We start from the raw sequence: 18,474 nt of genomic DNA, 5'->3' as shown, positions 1-18,474 counted from the left end.
CATCACTCCCATCCCTGGGGACAGGCCCACTCTGTTCCCCAAACCCATCCGGTCACGGAGCCCCACCTGGTCCTGCACACGCAGGGGCAGCCAGGAGGGCAGGCGCTCAGTGCCCCACAGCCGTGTCACAGGGCCACAGAGATTGTCCGTGTTGGACTTGCCACCTCTCCACGGCCCTAAGGTGACACTGGCACCTCCAGGCCAGCTCAGTGGTCAAATGTCCAGCGTGTCCACTGGCAGTGCCAAGCTGCCCCCTCTGCCAGCAGCACCTGCAGCAGCAGCCTCATCCTCTCCCAGAGGCACAGCCCATGCTGTGGGCCCCATGGCCTGGGGCCAGCCAGAGCGTGTGCCACCTTCTCCATGGGGCACTCTGGCTGCAGGCAGAGCCCAGGGAACGCCTTCCCTGGGGAGCAGAACGGAAGGGCTCTGGCAGGGGTCAGGGGCAAGGCAGGGCCACCGCCTGCCCCCCGTGACACCTGCACGTGGCGCGCCGCTCCGCACTGGGGCCCGGCCGGCCTGGAAGCACCTGGGGCGCTCTGGGAAAGAGGAGGGCATTGAGGTGCAGGAAGGGCATGGTGGCCACACCTACAAAGACTTTTTTGGAGGCCTCAGCCCACACCCATCAGAAGACAGGTCCATTGTGTCCACCTGCAGTCACAAACAGTCAAGCACCCACCAAGAGGTGGATGCAGAGCCCCAGGAGCTGCCCAGTGCTTCCAGCTCAACCAAAGGCTCCACAGAAGAGGCAGCAAAGTGCTCTGAGCTCCCTTCCTCTGCCCAGTTGGCAGAGCAGAGCTCTGTCTCTGGAAACTCACAGCCCTGGGACACTCCTGTGAAGGGGCTGGAGGAAAAGCAAGAGGAGGAAGAGCTCCCAGAAGCACAGGCGGCAGGACAGTGGGACAGCGACCTGCAGAGTTTGTGGCTGGCCCTGTTCTTGAAGGAGAATGAGGTAGAGGCAGAAGCTTCTGCCCTGGCTGGAGATCCCTGGGACGGGGGCCACAGCAAGCTCCTCCTCACATCAGTGCCTGAGGAAAGCTCAGGCTTCTCAGCTTGTCTTTTCTCTGGAGGCTCCTGTGAGCACAGGGCAACTCGTCAGCCAGCCAAGCATGCTGCACTTCGCAAGCAGCTGTGCATGGGGCCTGAGGATTTGCTACAACTTAGGAGCAAAAAGAGAGAGGAGCTGGAGAAGCTGGAGGAAGAGAAAATGCATGCAGAGCTCTTTGGAGACATCTCCTCCTCCATGAGCAATGAAGAAAGCCCCATGACATCCAGCTACAGCCTCAGGGATCCATCAGGTGCCACCTTGGAACCAGCTGCAGACTCCTTGGTGCCACTCAGCTCTTGCTGTGTGACCAGAGATGTCACAGCAGAGACACAAAACTGCTCAGAGCCTGTGTCTCCTGAGCTGTTTGCAGACTTGGGCTCTGACTCTGAGGACTCACCGTGCCTGGAAACTCTGCTGAAAGAGCTCCTGGAGAAGAGGGAGCAAGAAGTGGCAAGACAGAGGGCCAGAGAGGTAGAGAGCCCGTTGTCACTCCCACCGCGAGACCGAGAGTTAGAGCCAGTGCCTACATCTCCAGACAGTGACCTCAGCGACCAGGGGCACGGCGAGCCTCTCCGCAGGGCTTTGCTCAAAGACCCGAATGTGTCTGTGGGTTGTGCCCTGCCTGCTGACCCTGCGGAGGAGGCAGAAGAAGCAGGCATGGAGGCTGGCCGTGCCCAGGCCGCCCCTGCCCAGGCAAAGCCCTGCGGGCAGGAGCCGCCGGCAGGAGCTTGCCCGGAGCCTGCCCAGCCCCTGGCACGCAGCGTTCCTGCCCGCCCCGCTGGCAGCGCAGCCGCCCCGCAGCCCCCGGCCCCGCGGCCACGGCGCTCCATGGCCAGGACGGCCCGGCGGGCGCTGCGCCGCCTTTTCTCCTTCAGCTGCCTCAGGGGGCAGCCAGAGCAGTGAGCCCGGGGCCCGCACCAGGACCATGCCCAGAGACGCCGGCTCCCCTGAGCACGCCCAGTTCCCGGGGGCAGCGGCCGGTCCCAGAGCCGCCGGCAGCAGGGACAGACCAACCCTGGGCACACGCCCATGGATGGGTGGGTGGTGGCCAAGGCAAACACTTGCCAAAGGTAGGTCCTGCTGCTGGCCCCAGCCCCTCAGCCCCAAGCCAACAGCACGGCAGCCTGGACAGGCAGAGTCGGCTGAGGAAGGATGACAGCGCTGCCTCGTGCACTCCACAGAAGCTGACTTTAGGCCTGGGCTGCAGTGTGGGGGTGCATCCCCACCCTGCCCCCAGGGAGGGGGGTTTGGGAGCTGAGAAATGCTCCTTGGGCCTCAGCATTGCAGGTAAATGAAGGCAAACCCATTCTCCTTTCACAGGGCAACTAGGAAAGTGCCTCCCTGGATGCCCTTAAAATAGAGTGGAGAAAGGTGTAAACCCTGGATGGATGGCCTGGGGTCCTCACCTCCACAAGAACCACCAGGACCCCAGTGCAGAGAAGCACAGGGCGAGGAGGGACTGATGGGACACTGCTGGAGACAAGAGTCTTGTACTGTCCACTGTTTGATCTCTTCCCCAATCCACCCCACCCTCACTTTTCCCTCTCTTTCCTTCTCACTCTCCTGTTTCCAATCTGCTTCAATTTCTCTACCTAACATTTATTGTTAAATAAAATCCCTGGGTTTGACTTTGGTAGATGATCTCCTTGGCACCTTAATTCAATCAGAGCCGTCTCTCCATAAGAACATATTCAATGCTGGTGCAGAGTGGAAGAGTCTGGACTTTAGGCTGAACCTGGAATGCAGTCTGATCCAGTGTGTGTGGATTTATATTTTGTGCTGCGTGTCATGACAGATTTTAGTTCCTTAGGGAAACGCCCCTACCTAAAATATTCCCTCTTGGAGCTTTGTTCAAAGCCATTTGGACGACAGCTGGAGATAGAATTGTCTTTAGAGATCATGTGGCAATCCCCAAATGTAAGAGGATCTGCTCTTCCTGTGCTCCACTCTCCTCATTAGGCAGTTTCTCCTTGAGGTGCACAACTGCATTTTTGGTGTCCGTGACTCCTGCCAATTCTCCTCCAGAAGATGGCAGGAGGCTGGATTTGCTCTGCAATGTCTTTTGGCACTGACAGCAAGCTGGGCATGTTATTTACAGAGGTTTATTGTGGCATTGCAAGGAGGGCTGAGGGACATTTGCCTGTGAATAGCAGCAAAATTTAAGACTCTGCTGTGTTTTATTTATGGCGTGTTTCCAGATGCTGGGCACAGAAATAATTTGCTTAATAAATAATACAAATAAACAGACATCCAACGCCTCGTGCTCGCAGCCCAGACAGCCACACACAGAGCCACAGCCTGCCAGGGAGCTGGAGGCTTTGCAGCAGTTCTGCTTTCATGGAACCCTTCAGGTTGGAAAAGACCTTCAAGATCATTGGGTCCAATTTTTGAATGAATCCCACCACATCCACCAACCCAAGTGCAATGCCTACTCATTTTTGAGCACTTGAGGGATGATATCTCCACCATTTCCCTGGGCAGTCCATTCCAATGCCTAACCATGCTTTCAGTGAAGAAATTTTTCATAAGATCCAACCTGGACCTGCTGTGTCACAGCTTGAGGCCCTTTCTCCATGTGCTTTTCTTTCCTGGGAGAAGAAACCAACCCTGACCTCACTCACCTCCTTTCAGTGGCTGTAGAGAGCAATAAGGTCTCCCCTGAGCCTCATTTTCTCCTTTTTAAGGTCTTCCTCAAGCCATTACTGTAATGAGTGACCAAGGGCTGGACAATTCCTTTTCCAGCTGTTTTCCTCTCTTACCAGAGCCCCATCAAGTATCCCAGGGCACAGTGAACAGCTCGTGACCCCCAGTGCTGGATGATGTGATTTCAGTATCTTTAGGTATCAGAATTAACCTTGGGAAAATTATTCTGAGCACTAAAATCTGGGAATTTTAATTTACATTATCAGGCATTGGAACAGGCTTCCCAGAGTAGTGGTGGAGTCACCATCCCTGGAAGTGTTCAGAGGGGGTGTGGATGAGGACAGGATTTAATGGTGTTGACAGTTGGACTGGATGAACTTGGAGCCCTTTTCCAACCTTTGCAATTCTTCAATTCCATGATTTGGGTGATCTCCCAGGTCCCTCTGCCCCGGCTGCAGAAGTGATGTGTGGAGTCACCTCGTTGGCCTGGTCTTTGGTTCCTGGAGCTATTTTAGGTGTCCCAAAGTGTCCAATGGGCTGTAGGAGGGAATGGGGCTCCTCTTGGCTCCCTGTCCTGTTGACCAGCAATATGTAAATGCACAGATTGGTTGACTAAAGTTTCAATAAATTCAGTGCCAAGGCAGCTGGATCACACTCAGGCTGTAGAGAACTGGATGATCTTGAAGGGTTTCTCCAACCCAACCCATTCTGTGATTTATTTCACCCTAAACCAGACGTGCACTTTATTAGGTGATTCACACTCTAAACTCTATTCAGGTTGTTGATTAGATTATCTTTAATTGATGATAATTAAATCAAGATGAATAAATTACAGACACCCCAAATTATGCAGATGAATTCCAGTCTTCTCCTGTGCCTTCTCCACAGGAAGAATTTAATTAATTTTTATCTTGTAAGGCTAAATAAAAATATCACCATATTCAACAGTAGAGAAAATGAGGTCAATATTCCTCTCTTATGTCTTCATGGATTGAAATGACTGGTTGGGAGAAGACACCAGGCCTGGCTAAGATTGGACAGATAAAAAACATATTGAAGGCATTTTTTCCTCCTCATAGGCACATTCTGGCTGGAGTTCCAGAGCAGTTTTTATTCCCTCCTATCCCTTGGAGAGAGCACATTTTCTCCATCCATAAGGATGAAGAAAGAATCGTGTCAAGAGCAGAGGGACAGTGGTAAATGGATAATAAATATTTTTACATGAACTGTTCCAGCTATGGCTGGGGTGAAATCATTCCAGGAGACAGCAGGAACAGCACAAAGTAATCTGGAATCTTCAAGAGTGCATGTCCTGGGATACCCAAACACAAAACACATGTTACACCAGGACAGGAAACTTCAAATGCTGCTGTTTAAAGTTTAAAGGCGTGTTGGATAGAAAAAGGAGACAGAGGGTGCTGAGAAATTCCTAGGAAAATGAAGAATAGTAGAGAGAAAGTAAGGAGACTGGAGAAACAAAGAAAAAGAGAATAATTCCTTTTTTAAACATTTGGTGTCTATTCTGGAGCCTTTCTTCTTCTATTTGAGGTAAATATTTAAAAAGATCTAAAAAATGGAGGAATATTCAGCATTGCCATGGGCTGGCACAGGAGGGGAGATTTCCCCTGGAGAGAGGCTCCTATTGCAGGCAGCTGCAGATCCCTCAGCTTTGGCTGCCCAGCAGCTGGAAATGCAAGTCCAGGAGCTCTGTCCATGGCCAGCCCCAGCAGGTGACAGCAAGGACAGGGCCCTGGCAGCTCCAGGACATTTGCAGGGAGCGCCTTCAGCAAGTGCTGGGGGCTGGGACTGGGTGCAGAAAAGGCCCTGGGGGTCTCTGCAGCCAGGCTAAAGGAACAAAGTTTTGTTATGAATAAGAAGCTTGACTAGGCCAATATTCAAGCAGCAATCAATTTATTATTTAATATGGTAAAGTATGAGCAATACAGTGCTGGCTACCATGGGGGAAGTTTTCCCTCCAACTGCACACCGATAATTGAGGGTTACAGGTATTTATAGGGGTACTCATTGTTACAAGTTGCGGTGAGGAACCAACCACCAACAAGTGAGTCCAAATAAAATGTAATTTATTAATTGATAGAGCAAGTGATAATAGGCAAATTACAGCACTGGGTGCAGCCAACAAAAGGCTTGCACCCACCCGGGAGTCACCGCTCCACCATCGGCCCACGCCACTCGGCAGTTCAGTCCTCCTTTTTATCTGTTGTTGTTGGGTGTCCTTCTGGCATTCTCTGCGTCTGCCCCGAGAGTTGCTAGGGGGTCTTATTCTGCCTTCTGGTGGTCGTCTGGACGAAGGCTCCGGTCCTCTTCCTCGAGGTCTTACAATAGCCTTTACCATATATAGGCACATAGCTACATATAGTTACACATTTGCTTAGTTAGCCTTTCAATATATTAGCTTCTGACAGTTTGTGGTTTAAGCCTTATGACAGTTATTTTGCAATATATTAGCCCGTTATATTCATCTTGCAACATATTAGCTGGTTACGTCTATCCTTGTGTTTTTTTCTATTACTGGCTTTTCCCCCTCTTAGAGTCTTTTTAGACACTTGATGAACAAACTAAGACATTAACTCATTACACTCGTCAGCTTTTTCAGCAGTTTCTATTTCCAGTTTTCTTACTCATCAGCAATTTTTATTCCAAATTATTACATCACAGTTCTATACACTATTGTGATTTGAATTTCTCAGGATGTATTTTCAAAGGAGTATCCCCAGATGGTGGCGGTCCAGTTTCCAAAAGAAGAAAGACGAATTCCATCTGGTGGAGTCCAGCTCCCCAGATGTGAGTCCACCTTTTAATTGCAGAGACTATAAATCTAACAACAGTGATGTCCAGCTTCCCTTTGGTCGAAACCATAAATCCTTGAGGTGATGGTCATCTTCCTTTCTCAAACTGTTTTTCTCTGCTTCAATAAGGTGTGAGATAAGCATATTTCCTATATATATATTCCAAAGCTATAGTTTCAAGGATACAAGTAATATTCTAAAATTATACTTCAAAAGGTTATTATTGCAGAGCTTTTTTATGGATTAAATGCAAGCAAAAAGCAACATCCTTAACACCTTAATTCCAATGCTCCTAAATCAACCAGGGTTAATTGCAAACAAAAGATAGGTTCAAAGGCCTTTTTCCATGCTTTATTTTCCTCAGTTATTATTAGAATTCACAGCTCTCCCATTGTTGGGGTCCACGCATTTTGCATTCACAAATACACACGTCGCCTGTTTGTACCTGACACGAAACACAGCTTTTCATCTCACAATGGTAGCAGCCAAAGAGGATCCACTCTGGTGGGCTGTACTCCAGTGTTCCTATGGGACACGGGTGCAGCTCATCAGGCCCATGCTGCTCCCTCCCTCCCAGCCAGCTCCCGTTCCACAAGAGCCAGCCCCTGCCCTGCCAAAAGGCAACTTGGCTGCAGCTGGCTGAAGAAGGATTCCCTCTCCTTCCTTCCCTCCCTTTTGCCCCTCTGCCAGCCAAAAGGGGAACCTCTGCTGCCTGTCTGGGTGCCAGCTTCGGGCTCACCTGACATCCGGGTGTAGAATGTGTCCTGGAGGATCGTGCCACACTCAAAGTCGATGAGCTTCGCCTTGCCCATGGCCAGGTTGATGAGGACGTTCTCGGCCTTGATGTGGTGGTGCAGGACACCACGGCTGCTGCAGTGCCGCATGGCCTCCAGCACCTGGCGGAACAGCCCCCGTGCCACGGGCTCCGTCAGGAACCGCCACTCGTGCAGGAAGTACCAGAGGTCCTGACAGCGCTGCGGATGCTGCATGACCAGCACAAAGCCCTCGGGCACCTCGAACGAGTCCAGGAGCTGCATGACGCTGCGGAAGCCAGGCTGTGACACCATCCACAGCAGCGCCAGCTCCAGGGGCACAAAGGCGCCCTTGCGCTGCGGGGGGACCGCAATACCACCAGTGGGGCCGATGCTGCACCATGCCTAGGGCAGCCCCTGCCCGGCCCCACCGCAGCTTGCCATGGCCTGGCCCGGGGCGCTGTGCGGCCCCCGCTCACTCCATGCTCGCTCCCCTCACAGCGTTCCAGCTGCCGCCCTGCCGGGCCTTGCCTCAGCCCCGCCTGGCACGCCCCGCTGGCTCTGCCCGATGGCCCCGCTCACTCACCAGCCATGCCCACTCCGAGATGCACTCCTGGGACACTCGCTTGCTGGCCGCCACCCTCTGACCTGGCCCCGTCTCTTACCGGGGCGCCATCGGCGAGCTGGGTTCCGGAGTAAACGCTGCCACAGCCGCCGCTGCCCAGCAGCAGGCTCTCCCGGTAGAGCTGCTCTAGGGGAGGCCTCTCCGCCTGTGCGGGTGGCATCGTGCTCCCGCTCTTCTGCCCCAGGCACCTGCCCGCCCGGCGCGCTGCTGCTTGCCGAGCTGCCCCGGGCTACAGCGGCTCAGGGCCGGCGGCCGAGCTGGCGAACGGCGGAGCTCGGAGCAGGGAAGCTGCCGGCCACACTGTTGGCCATGGGTTGGGAGCCGGGCGGCAGTGGAGCGGCTGTGGGCAGAGCCACGGCAGGGGCTTCGTTGGGGGCCAGGGCCCTCACCAGGTGAATCCAAAAAACCGTGCTGCTCCGCCAGCACCAGAGCGAGCGGCTCTTCCAGCAGCGCCACAGCCAGGACAGAGAGACCCCAGCTGAGGCAGAACAACAGCGGGCTGGGCAGGGGCGGGCACGGGGTGGCCTTGCGGGACGCGGCATCATCCGGGCTGGGAGAGGCGGAACACGGACGGCATGGGATGGGATGGGATGGCACGGGATGGGAGTAGAGTGAGTGTGAGAGGGAGAAGGGGCTGGGGAGCGAGTGAAAAGTCGAGCGGAAAATCAATCGAGAGAAGCGCTGCTAATGCTGCTGCTGCTGCTGCAGAGCCTCCGGAGCTTGTGGCCGTTCCTCCGTTGCCCCCACAAATCCAACAGAGGAGCCGCCACGCGCCCCAAGGAAGGAGAGAGAGAAACAAACAAATCACACCCCAAAGTAATTCCTATTAGAGAAGTAACCAAATAAAACAATGTAGCAGTAAAGAAGAGTGTTGGCTTGTGGCTTCTTTCTTCTTTGTGTGAGACGAAGCATTTCATGGGGAAGAATTTCCTCTTCTGACAATTTTGCCAGAGTAGACAGGAGCAGAGCATTTAATTTTCAAGTAGAAAAGGGAAATTGTGTCAGTAATGTCATCTCTTTTCATCCTCTGTTGACACAGTTGCAGGCTGCCAAAAGACATGGTCTGCAGTGTGGAACTTGCGGCCAAGTTTCTTTTTCTGCCCGAGGATGAGGAGGGGAAGAATCCCAGAATCATGGAGTTGTGGCATGGTTTGGCTTGGAAGCGATCTGAAAAATCCCATGGCTGCAACCCCCCTGCTGTGGGCTGGGGACCCCTTGCACTAGACCGACTTGTCTAGAGCTCCATGCAGCCTGGCCTTGAACACTGTCAGGGATGGGACACGCACACCATCTCTGAGCAACCTGTTCCAGGAGAGTATTTTTTTGGAATCCCTTACCTAAACCGACTCTCTCCATTTGAGTCCATTCTCCCTTGTCCTGTCTTTGCCTGCCCTCATACTAAGTCCCTGTCCAACTTTCTTGTGGGTTGCCCTCAGGTACTGGAAGGCCACAGCTCGATCAAGTCTAAGTCTCTTTCCCAGGCTGAAGAAGCCGAGCTGTGTCAGCCTTTCCTTGCAGGAGAGGAGCTGCAGCCCTGGCACCATCTGGGTGTCCCTGCTGGGCCCCTGCTGCAGCGTGTCCACGTCCTTGCCGTCCGTGCCGGGGAGCCCGGCAGAGGCGGAGGCAGCGCTGCAGGTGCAGGGTCAGCGGCGGGGAGGAGACCCGGCCCTGGCAGCGGCTCCGGGAGCAGCGATTGGCGCTGGGCCGCCCGCACTGCAGAGAGCCGGGGCCCTTGTGCCGGCCCTTGTGGCCAGGGCGCCTTTCCCCGCCGCCCGCCCGCCCGCCCGCTCGGGGGAAATGCCCCCTGTGCCGCCCCTCAGGGCCGCCCCTCGCCGCTGCCCCGGGGGCTCCCGGCACCGGCTGGAGGGGCCCAGGCCTCGGCCTCACCCTGCTCAGCCCGAGGCCTGGAAAAGCAGATTCAAACACCCACCCAGAAAGTGCCCCAGGATGCCAAGGTCAATCTTTTCTCTACAGCACGGCTTTGATATCAGGGTCTGCACGGGATTATAAAATCACCAGGAGAAAAGAGCATGAACAAGCTCTGCTTTGGCAGTACCTCAAGGCTTTGAGGGAGAGGGTTTGTGGTGCTTACTCGCTCACAGGGACTCACAGAAAATATGAAATGGTAAAAATAGTCCAAATCCCTTAGAACTTGGAAGGAAAACCTGCGGCAATGGAAGGTAGCACCTCAGAAACACCTGGTTTTGCTCCTCTCTTGCACCTGAGATCTTCCTGGGCAGGGGCAATTCTTCCAATTGCATCAGCGTGGCCATGGCTAGAAAGGGCAGCGAGCAGATGGATTTAGCTTCTCCTGCCAGCCCTGAAATGCCAGTTGTCATTTGTGTGCCCTGAGGATTCCGTTTCAGACTCTGAACTGGCGCAGCTGCTCCTTGGGCGCTGCTTGCACACAGGCGCGGCAGTGCTGCAGCAGCTGTCCCGCACTGTTGCAGGGTGATGCCATTTCCTGTTTCACCTATCCCAACCCCCCAGGTGTGCCAACCTTTCCTTTCCCCTTTGCCCTCCTGCTAAGAGCTGTCCATCAATCTTAACATTCCAGCAAGGGCGTCGTGTGGTTGGCAGAAGTTCAAAAGATGTCCCTCAGGTCTGGGCTCATTGGCCTGTCCAAGTGTCTTTATCCCTTGAGCCTTCCCCTCCTCACACCTGGTTGGCCCTCACCTGTCCCTTCCCCTCCCCCTGTCCCCGGGGCTTAAAAGGGGATGAGACCATGCGGTCGGGATTCTATTGGGAGCTGTTACAAGATTCAGAGGTCTACCATCCTGGAATAAAACTCTGGATTAAAACTCTATGATACAATCCTCTCCTTTCTCTTCACCAACACCTGAACCTTTTCCACCAGAGGTAAACTGAGTTCCTACTATGCCTGGATTTGTTCCAAGTGCCCAGCTGCAGCATCCAGCCGGCCAAAGGTATCTCTGAGGTGAAACACCACAGCTGCTGCCTTTGGTCCAGCAGCAAGGGTCAGACGAGGCCAGGCACGACCCACCCGGAAATATTGGGATTAATATTCCATACCGCACACAGAGAGGGCTCTGGAGCCTCCCCAGGGCCACCAAGGAGCGCAGGAGGGAACGTGCCCGGGATCTGATGCAGCACCGTGGGGTTGGGGGGATCCTTCGGTCTCTTTGATGGGGGTGGGAGCGGGGCAGATGGAATCAAGATGAGACAGGGATCAGACAACCCAACACCAGGCAGCATTTTCTCCTCTGACAGCTCCTCTGAGCTGAGTGAGCTGGTGAAGCCTGTGGAGCAAATGAGACCCAGGAGTGAGGGAAGGGCTGGCTGGGAAGGAATCAGATAAAGCCTGTGTGGGCATTTCTCTTTCCTAGGGGCTCCTGGGGAGACAAAGGAGACAAGAAGGATGTCCCATCCCACGACATTTCCTGGGATATGCTTTGGTGGTGACCTTGGCAGTGTTAGTGGTCTCAGGTTATTGGGAGGACTCTATGATCTTGAAGGTCTTTTCCAGTGGAAACAGTTCTGCAATTCTAAACTTCCATTCCTGCTTTTGAAGGATGCACTCCCAAATAGACCCACATTTGTGTTTTTAAGGAATTTAGCATCTACCTTTCCTTGAAAGTAATAGGAATCAGACTTTAAATGCTCTCGAAACACTTGAATTCCTTGATCTTAAGCTGTGTGTTTGAATTGAGGTGCTTTTGTACAGAAAGGTCAGACCATGGGATAAATGCAGGCAATTCAGCCACAATGGCACTTGTTTCATCTGCTTTTCTTCTTCCTTTCCCCATGGGTGGCCGATTTGGGAGTATTTGTCTTGTACTTTGAGTTCCTGCTCAGACTTGCTCATGCGTGTGCTGTAAAGTCTTATCTACCCCTTTCTGCTGAAACATGCTTGCAGACTGGTGGGAATTGCTAGAGACAAAGTATTGGAATATTATCCCAATATTACCAGGTGGAATGTGCCTGGGCTCCTCTGACCCTGGCTGCTGGGCCAAAGGCGGCAGCTGTGGTGTTTCACCTCAGAGACGCCTTTGGCTGGCTGGAAGTTGCAGTCAGGCACTCGGAACAAGTCCAGGCATGGTAAAACTCAGTTTACCTCTGATGGAAAGGCTCCAGGCTAGGTGAAGAGGAAAAGGAGATGGATTCTGCAGAGGTTTTAATCCAGAGTTTTATTCCAGGGTCACAGATGTCTGAATCTTGGTAACAGCTCCACAGAATCCCGACCGCATGGTCCCGTCTCTTTTTAAGCCTGGGGAAAGGGGGAGGGGAAGGGGTAGGTGAGCCACCAACCAGGCGGGAGGGGGGGAAGGCTCAGGGGACAATGACACTTGGACGAGCCAATGACCCAGGGCTGAGGGGCATCTTTTGAACTGCACCAACCAGACCTTGCTGTAATGTTAAAATTGACTGACAGCACTTAGCAAGGAGGCAAGGGGGAGGGGAAGGGAGAAGGTATTGCCACACCTGGGAGCTGAAACAGGAAATGGCATCACACTGCAACAACAAAGCTTACAAACCAGGCCCCAGTATGATTAGCCCAGTGTCCCTGCCTAAATCCAGGTATGCTTGTATTAAAAAGGAGCAAACTATTCTAACTCACTTGCCTCCTCACTTGCGCTGCCATGGGGGAGCAAAGGGGGTGAGGGGCTCTTTGCAGATGAGGGTCTCCTCCATGTGCTCCTCTTTTTTTTTTTTTTTTTTTTTTGTAGCTCATGGGGAATCCTGTGTGCCATTCCAACTCTTTGTTATCAAATGTGTGAAGGCATGGTGCTGCTGTAGCAGCAGCCTGAGTTCAGTGGGAACATGTCCAAAGCACTGGGTCCCACAGCAGTGGGCACAGTGAGAGACTTGCCTCTGCTGCCATGGCCATCCAGCCTGGGGAGAGCAGCTGCTGGGGCTTCCCCCATTCTGCCAACAGTAGTCTGCCTCCAGCATGTGGCCTGTATGGCCATGATTTTGCCAGAGTGTGGAAAATGCGTTGTTTGAATGTGTTTTGATGATGCCTGACTGGAGCAGTTTGGTGGGCAGGACGCCCTGAGGGCAGGGCCATGGCAGGGATGGGTGGCTGGCACTGGCACTGGCACTGGCAGTGTTATTTTCCCAGGCAGGCTCCTGGTACAGCTGTGGGGGAGGGCAGCAGCAGCTGTATCAGCCCAGCGAGCAGCAGCACATGGAGGAGACCCTCATCTGCAAAGAGCCCCTCACCCCCTTTGCTCCCCCATGGCAGCGCAAGATGATTCCCCACAGGGGAAGGGCTGCTGCAGGCTGGAGACTCCTGCAGCCAGGCCTTGTTGCAATCTCCTTGCTGCAGCTGTGCCTGGAGGATGCTGGCCTGCAGCAGCACTGCTGGTGCCCGGGAATGCTGCTGGGCTCAGAGAGGCAGAGTGTGTACAAAAGCTGCATTCAAAGCACTGATGGCGAGACCCCGCAGCCGCTGGCAAGGGCAGCAGCTCTTCTTCATTCCGTGCAGGTGAGAGCCCAGCCTTGGAGCCTGTCCCTGGGGACAGGGAAACGCTCTGAGCATAGGTTTGAATTTTCAGGGACAGTCCAAATGAGGATTGCTTTGAGGCAGGTGTTGTAATGTTGGTTTTGGGTCTGTCTGCAGGAAAGAAAGCAGGAAGAAACCCCTTGAGCAACAAAGGAGAACTCTGCATGGCAAATTTACACCCTACAGATACACTGATCATATCAGCCCACTGAATACTGGGGGCATCTAATGCAGAGAGCAAAGCTTCTTTGAATAGATAGGAGAGATAAGACTTGAAGAAATGATTTTGCAGATGCAGAAAAGGGGATCAGACCCACGGGTCCCATGGCTCAGGCTTAGTTCTGCCAAATCAAGCATGATTAGTTTTATCTTTTCTGTTGGAGTGTATTTCAGAATGACCTGCCTATTGTGATATTACTGCTAAGAAATTTGGAATTGTCAGGAACCGCCAAGATCAGAAATATTTTGAAGCGGATCATGTCTATGTTGGGCTTGGGTGTCTCTGCAATAAAGAAAGCAGGGAATAAAGCCATGGAACAATGAAGCAGAGCAAAAGTGGAACGTTTGGATGGTCAATTTGTTCCCTACAGCTATTGACCAGCTGAATTACGGGGTCATCTACTGGGAAGTGCAAAGCTTCTTTAACTTCCACCTCCTGGTGCCATTGTTTGTGTCCCAGCACTTGGTTTGATGTGAAGACAAATAAACAAAATCCCACACCAACAAGCTGCAACCCAGAACTGAGTGGGAATTACAGAAATAAAGGCCTTGAAAAGTAGCTTTGGAAAGGGTCTATATCCTAGACAGTGTGAAAGCCTCAGGCCTGGCCAGGCTGGGCTTAGGGCTGGCTGCCCTTGGCAAGGGAATGGAAGGGGATGGAGTCGGGCTGGGGTTTTGCAGCCATGGAAACGAGAGAACCATGGTGAGCGTGTCACAAAGGGGCAGCCCCAGGCTGGGCTGGTGCAGGTTGTGCTTGGCACGGCCCCAGTGGCAGCAGACGCGTCCGGCTCTGCCTCTCTGTGCCGAGCGCTGGCGATTGGAGTCACCCGGCCTTGTTCAAAGGCTGGGCCCAAGCTCCCGGCGCTGACTGCTCTGAGAGCGTTCCCAAATTCCAACCCAGGCACTTCTGCCAGGCAGAAACACGGGTTCAAACATGGATTTCACTGGAAAAAGAAAGACCCCTGAAGGAAAAGGTGAGGATAGAAAGGAGCTGAAAGGCTGAAGCCAAATGGAAAACAAATCCCACCAGATTTCAGAGAAAACTGGTCTGTGGTGGTCAGTGCTGGCTCTGTGTCAGAGTAGGTGGCTGACAGCTACAGATGATCCTGCAAGGATGCCCTGAGGCATCACAACATTCTGTCATTAGTTTACTCTGCTTTCTCCTTTTTGACAGTGGCCAAATCACTCATACTGTCAGCCAGGACAGGGACTGTGGCCACAGCTGACCACAGATTGGACATGGTCATGAGATGCAAGTCCTGTTGCTTTCTTTGCCATCAACGTTAGGTCTCACTACAGATAAATTTCCTGTTCTTCCTCTGCTTGCTGTTGGGTCCAACCCTCAGGATGGTATTATGGTGCACTAGAAACACCAATAATGCCTGCCTGTTGTGGGAAGGTTTTTGTGGTTTGCAGAACTAGCAGTCAAAGCTAGTGTGGGTTTTCCAGTGGATTCACAGGCCAGCCTTAAGAAAAGATTCTTAAGAAAGAATCTTTTTTCCCCTCTTATCATTGGAGCCTTCCACCATTACCTTCAGACTTGCTAACTCAATACACTTCAGAAAAATTAAATGCAGGCCAGTTCCATGAGAAATAAAACCAAATAAATTTTCTCAATAATTAGAAATTATTCCCCTTGAGTGTCACACCCATTAGATTTCTTGATGATAAAGGTGGGAGTTCACCTAACTCACTTCTTCCCTTGTGAGCATGGCTCAGCCTCACACAGAGGTGAGGGGGGAGCTGGGCCACTCTCTGTTGGGAGGAAGGGTCTTGTGGCAGCACAGAGAGGCTGTGCACATTGCCAGGGAACAGCTGTGCCCTGCATGTGCCCCTGCAAGGAGCTGTGCTGCTGCCCCTGGAGCTGCAGGGCTGCTGAGCTGTGGGGCAGGCAGAGGAGCAGGAGGGTGCAGGTGCAGCTGAGCCATTCCTGGAGAGCACAGGGCTCTGGGCTCCCTGCTGTCCCAGGGCAGCCCAGAGGCCAGGCTGTGCCTGTGCTAGCTCTGGGCAAGTGGCTCAGGGTTTTGCCCTGGCCTGCCTCAAGTGTCTGCCAGCAGGAGCATGTTTCCCTGTGCAGCTGTTTAGAAGTTTGCAGGAAATGTGTCCCATGAAATATGGAGCTTCAGATGCTTTAGGTTTGCATGGTGGCCTCTGTTCTATTTTGTGTCTCCACTTTGCAGGCCTGACTGGTTACCCTCTTGCCAAGAGATTTTCCCTGGCAAGTCCCTCCATGCTCCTTCCCTCCAAGCTGTTGCCTCCCATCCAGAAGAGCTCTCCTTCTACCAAGCCAGGCCCAACATGCAGCGGAGAGCAGGAGAATGGGGAAAATGGCACCGGCTGGGATGGGTCCAGGGTAAAAAAACAGGAGCTGATTTCAGAGGGAAAAGGATGTAAGGTAAGGAGACCAAGCTAAGTGCAGTGTGGTAAATGTTCAGTTGATGTGCTGTGGGCAGAGCTCTGAGACCTTTTCCCTGACAGGAACTGACCCCCTCACTGAAGTTTGAACAGGTCCTGGTTTGGCTCTTTAGCTGGGCCAGAAATGATGGGATATGAAGGAAGGGTGTGCACCTGCCCCTGCTGCCCCCAGCCCATTCCTGGCCATGGCATGGGGGCCCTGGAGCAATGTGGGCAGGCAGAGAGCTTGCAGAGAGCAGCAGGGTAGGGAGCTCTGCTGAACTTCCTCAGTGCCAGGGAGCCGGAGATGATGGATGTGTGGGAGCTGGAGAGCAGCCAGCATCCTGAGAGCTCAGCAGCATCTGGGCTCAAAGGCTGCTGGGGAAGTGCAGGAGGGAAGGGCAGCAGCAGGAGAAATGAGGGGCTTGAGAAAAGCAGGTTTTGGCATCCTGCAGAATGGCTTTGTGGGGACTTGGCTGGAGATGAGCACTGTCTGTGAGACACCTCAGGGGCAGGGAGAGAACAGTGATCTAAAGCCACTGCCATGCCATCCAAAAGGCCAGTGGAGGCAGGGGCACCTCAGAACATCTTGATGTCAAACATGTGAATGCCAGCTGGGAATGCAGCCACACTTGGAGAAACCTGAGCAGAAGGGGAGAGGTGGCAAATGTGTGACATGGGCTGACCCTCACCACCTTCCTTTCCTAGGTCACCTTTCCCCATCCTGGGCCAAACTGCTTCACAAGTTTGACTTTTCCTGCCAGGTCCCATCTAAATGTCTTGAGGCATAAATGGGAGCAAGGCTGGATGCTTGATCTGAGCACTGTGTTCTACTCTTTCCAGGCTTCCTTGCTGTATTCCAGTGGTGGGGATATGAAGAAGGGGTCACTGGCACCACCTTTGATTCCCCCCATACGCAAGGCAGTGAGTCCCCCTGTGGGCAGCACTGCAGGGTCTCTGCCAAGCTCTCCCCAGCTGGAATTCCAGGAGTCCCAGGAGATGAGGTGAGCCAAGGTGTCTGTTACTCCAGCGTGCTGTTCAGCTCTCTCTTCCCATCTCGTGTGGTTATTTTGCCCAGTCAGGTGTCCCATGTATTTAGGCAAGCCTCTGTGTATTCACCATTATGCCTATCCATGATGATCCAGCACAATGTCAAAGGCAACAGCAATGTCCCAAGAGCAGAGGTGGTGGTGGGGAAGAGGAGGCAGGGCTTCAATGCACCTCCTGATGGGTCCTCTGCTGGACTTGGCTATTGATTCCCTCTGCAATGTTTGTGGTGTCATTTGGGAACTGAATTGCATGGGTCTGGATCCTGCAGATCTTTGAACACTGTGATCCTTGACTGTCAACTTCTGCACCCATGAGATTATCTATGGGCAAATATTGGCTAGTGGAGAGGTGTCTGCAAATTCAGGTGCTGCTTCTGTAAACATCAGGTGTAACTTCACTGTGCCTGGGCCTCCGCTGTGAAATGAGGTTCCGGATATGTTTTGGGGTATAAATGTATAATCCAATCGATGTTTATTATTTTGATCTGGGTTTAAGATCAAAGAGGGCAAGGTGGTAGAGAAAAGTTCTAGGACTGTACCTGATGGAAAGATATTGGCTTGGATATGCAAGAGAAAAAGTAGCTGTCAGGCTAATCTGAGTGATAACAATAAGGAAGGAGATACAGAAGTATCATTCCAATTGAAAATCTTCGGTGGGGCTTTTAAAGTGCAATCTGAATATCCTCCCCTAGCAGCTGAGTCAGAAACAGCCTCTTTGTTCTTGAAAGAGCCAGCAGGTGTAATATCATTCTCAGGAGACAGCAGTGCTCTGATCCCATGTAGCACGAGGCTGTCACCAGGGTAAGGCACGAGCAGGCCAAGTCAAGCTTTGGCAGCTGTACAAAAGTAGCTGCCCTCCATACGGACTCATGTCTCAGCTCAGCAGCCCTGGCTGCTTCAGAGAGGCTGTAGGAGCCTCTTGGCTCCAAAAGGAGAGACAGCAGAACTGGGGAGTTCTGATGCAGGTTGAAGAATGACTGCTGGTGGTGGGGAAGAGGAGGAGGGCTTCAAAGCACCTCCAGATGGGTCCTCTGCTGGACTTGGCCATTATTTCATCCAGAGCTTGGCCAGCTCTCTGTGACTCCAGAAATGGAAAGCTTAAGGACAGTGAATTAGCTTTGCATCCTGTTGGTTTATGGGTTGCATTTCCTCCTTCATCAGAGTGACCATGCTAAGAAGGTTTGCCTCCTTTCATGGTACACCCATTCCCTCCCTTCTCTTTCTACCTCCTCACATGTTCTTTTGTCCTCCATTTTCTCCAGGCCAAGACCCAGCAGCATAAACAAAGAGAAGAACTCTGAACTTGCAGGTAGGTACAGGGCATGTCTGTCCTAAAATGAGCATTGTAGTCTTGACTCAGAGGTGACATTTGGAAAGCTTGGATAAATCCTATTCTTTTAAAAAATTCTTTAAATTCATTTCAATTCTTTGATGGGCTCAGTGGGCTCTCCCAGAGCTCAGTGGGCTCTT

The 18,474-nt window shown here is 52.7% G+C and overlaps 1 protein-coding gene across 1 annotated transcript in view; it reads left to right on the top strand.

The window, feature by feature from the left end:
- The window catches only part of LOC139604076 (uncharacterized), a 1,261,625-nt gene that overhangs the window by 532,015 nt on the left and 711,136 nt on the right, over positions 1 to 18,474 (top strand).

The sequence above is a fragment of the Agelaius tricolor genome, unplaced genomic scaffold, assembly GCF_023055355.1.
Source record: "Agelaius tricolor isolate 1412-34295 unplaced genomic scaffold, bAgeTri1.0.p SCAF_43, whole genome shotgun sequence".
Taxonomy (NCBI): domain Eukaryota; kingdom Metazoa; phylum Chordata; class Aves; order Passeriformes; family Icteridae; genus Agelaius; species Agelaius tricolor.
Note: the sequence above shows the minus strand (reverse complement) of the source record. Positions and strands in the feature narration are given on the sequence as shown.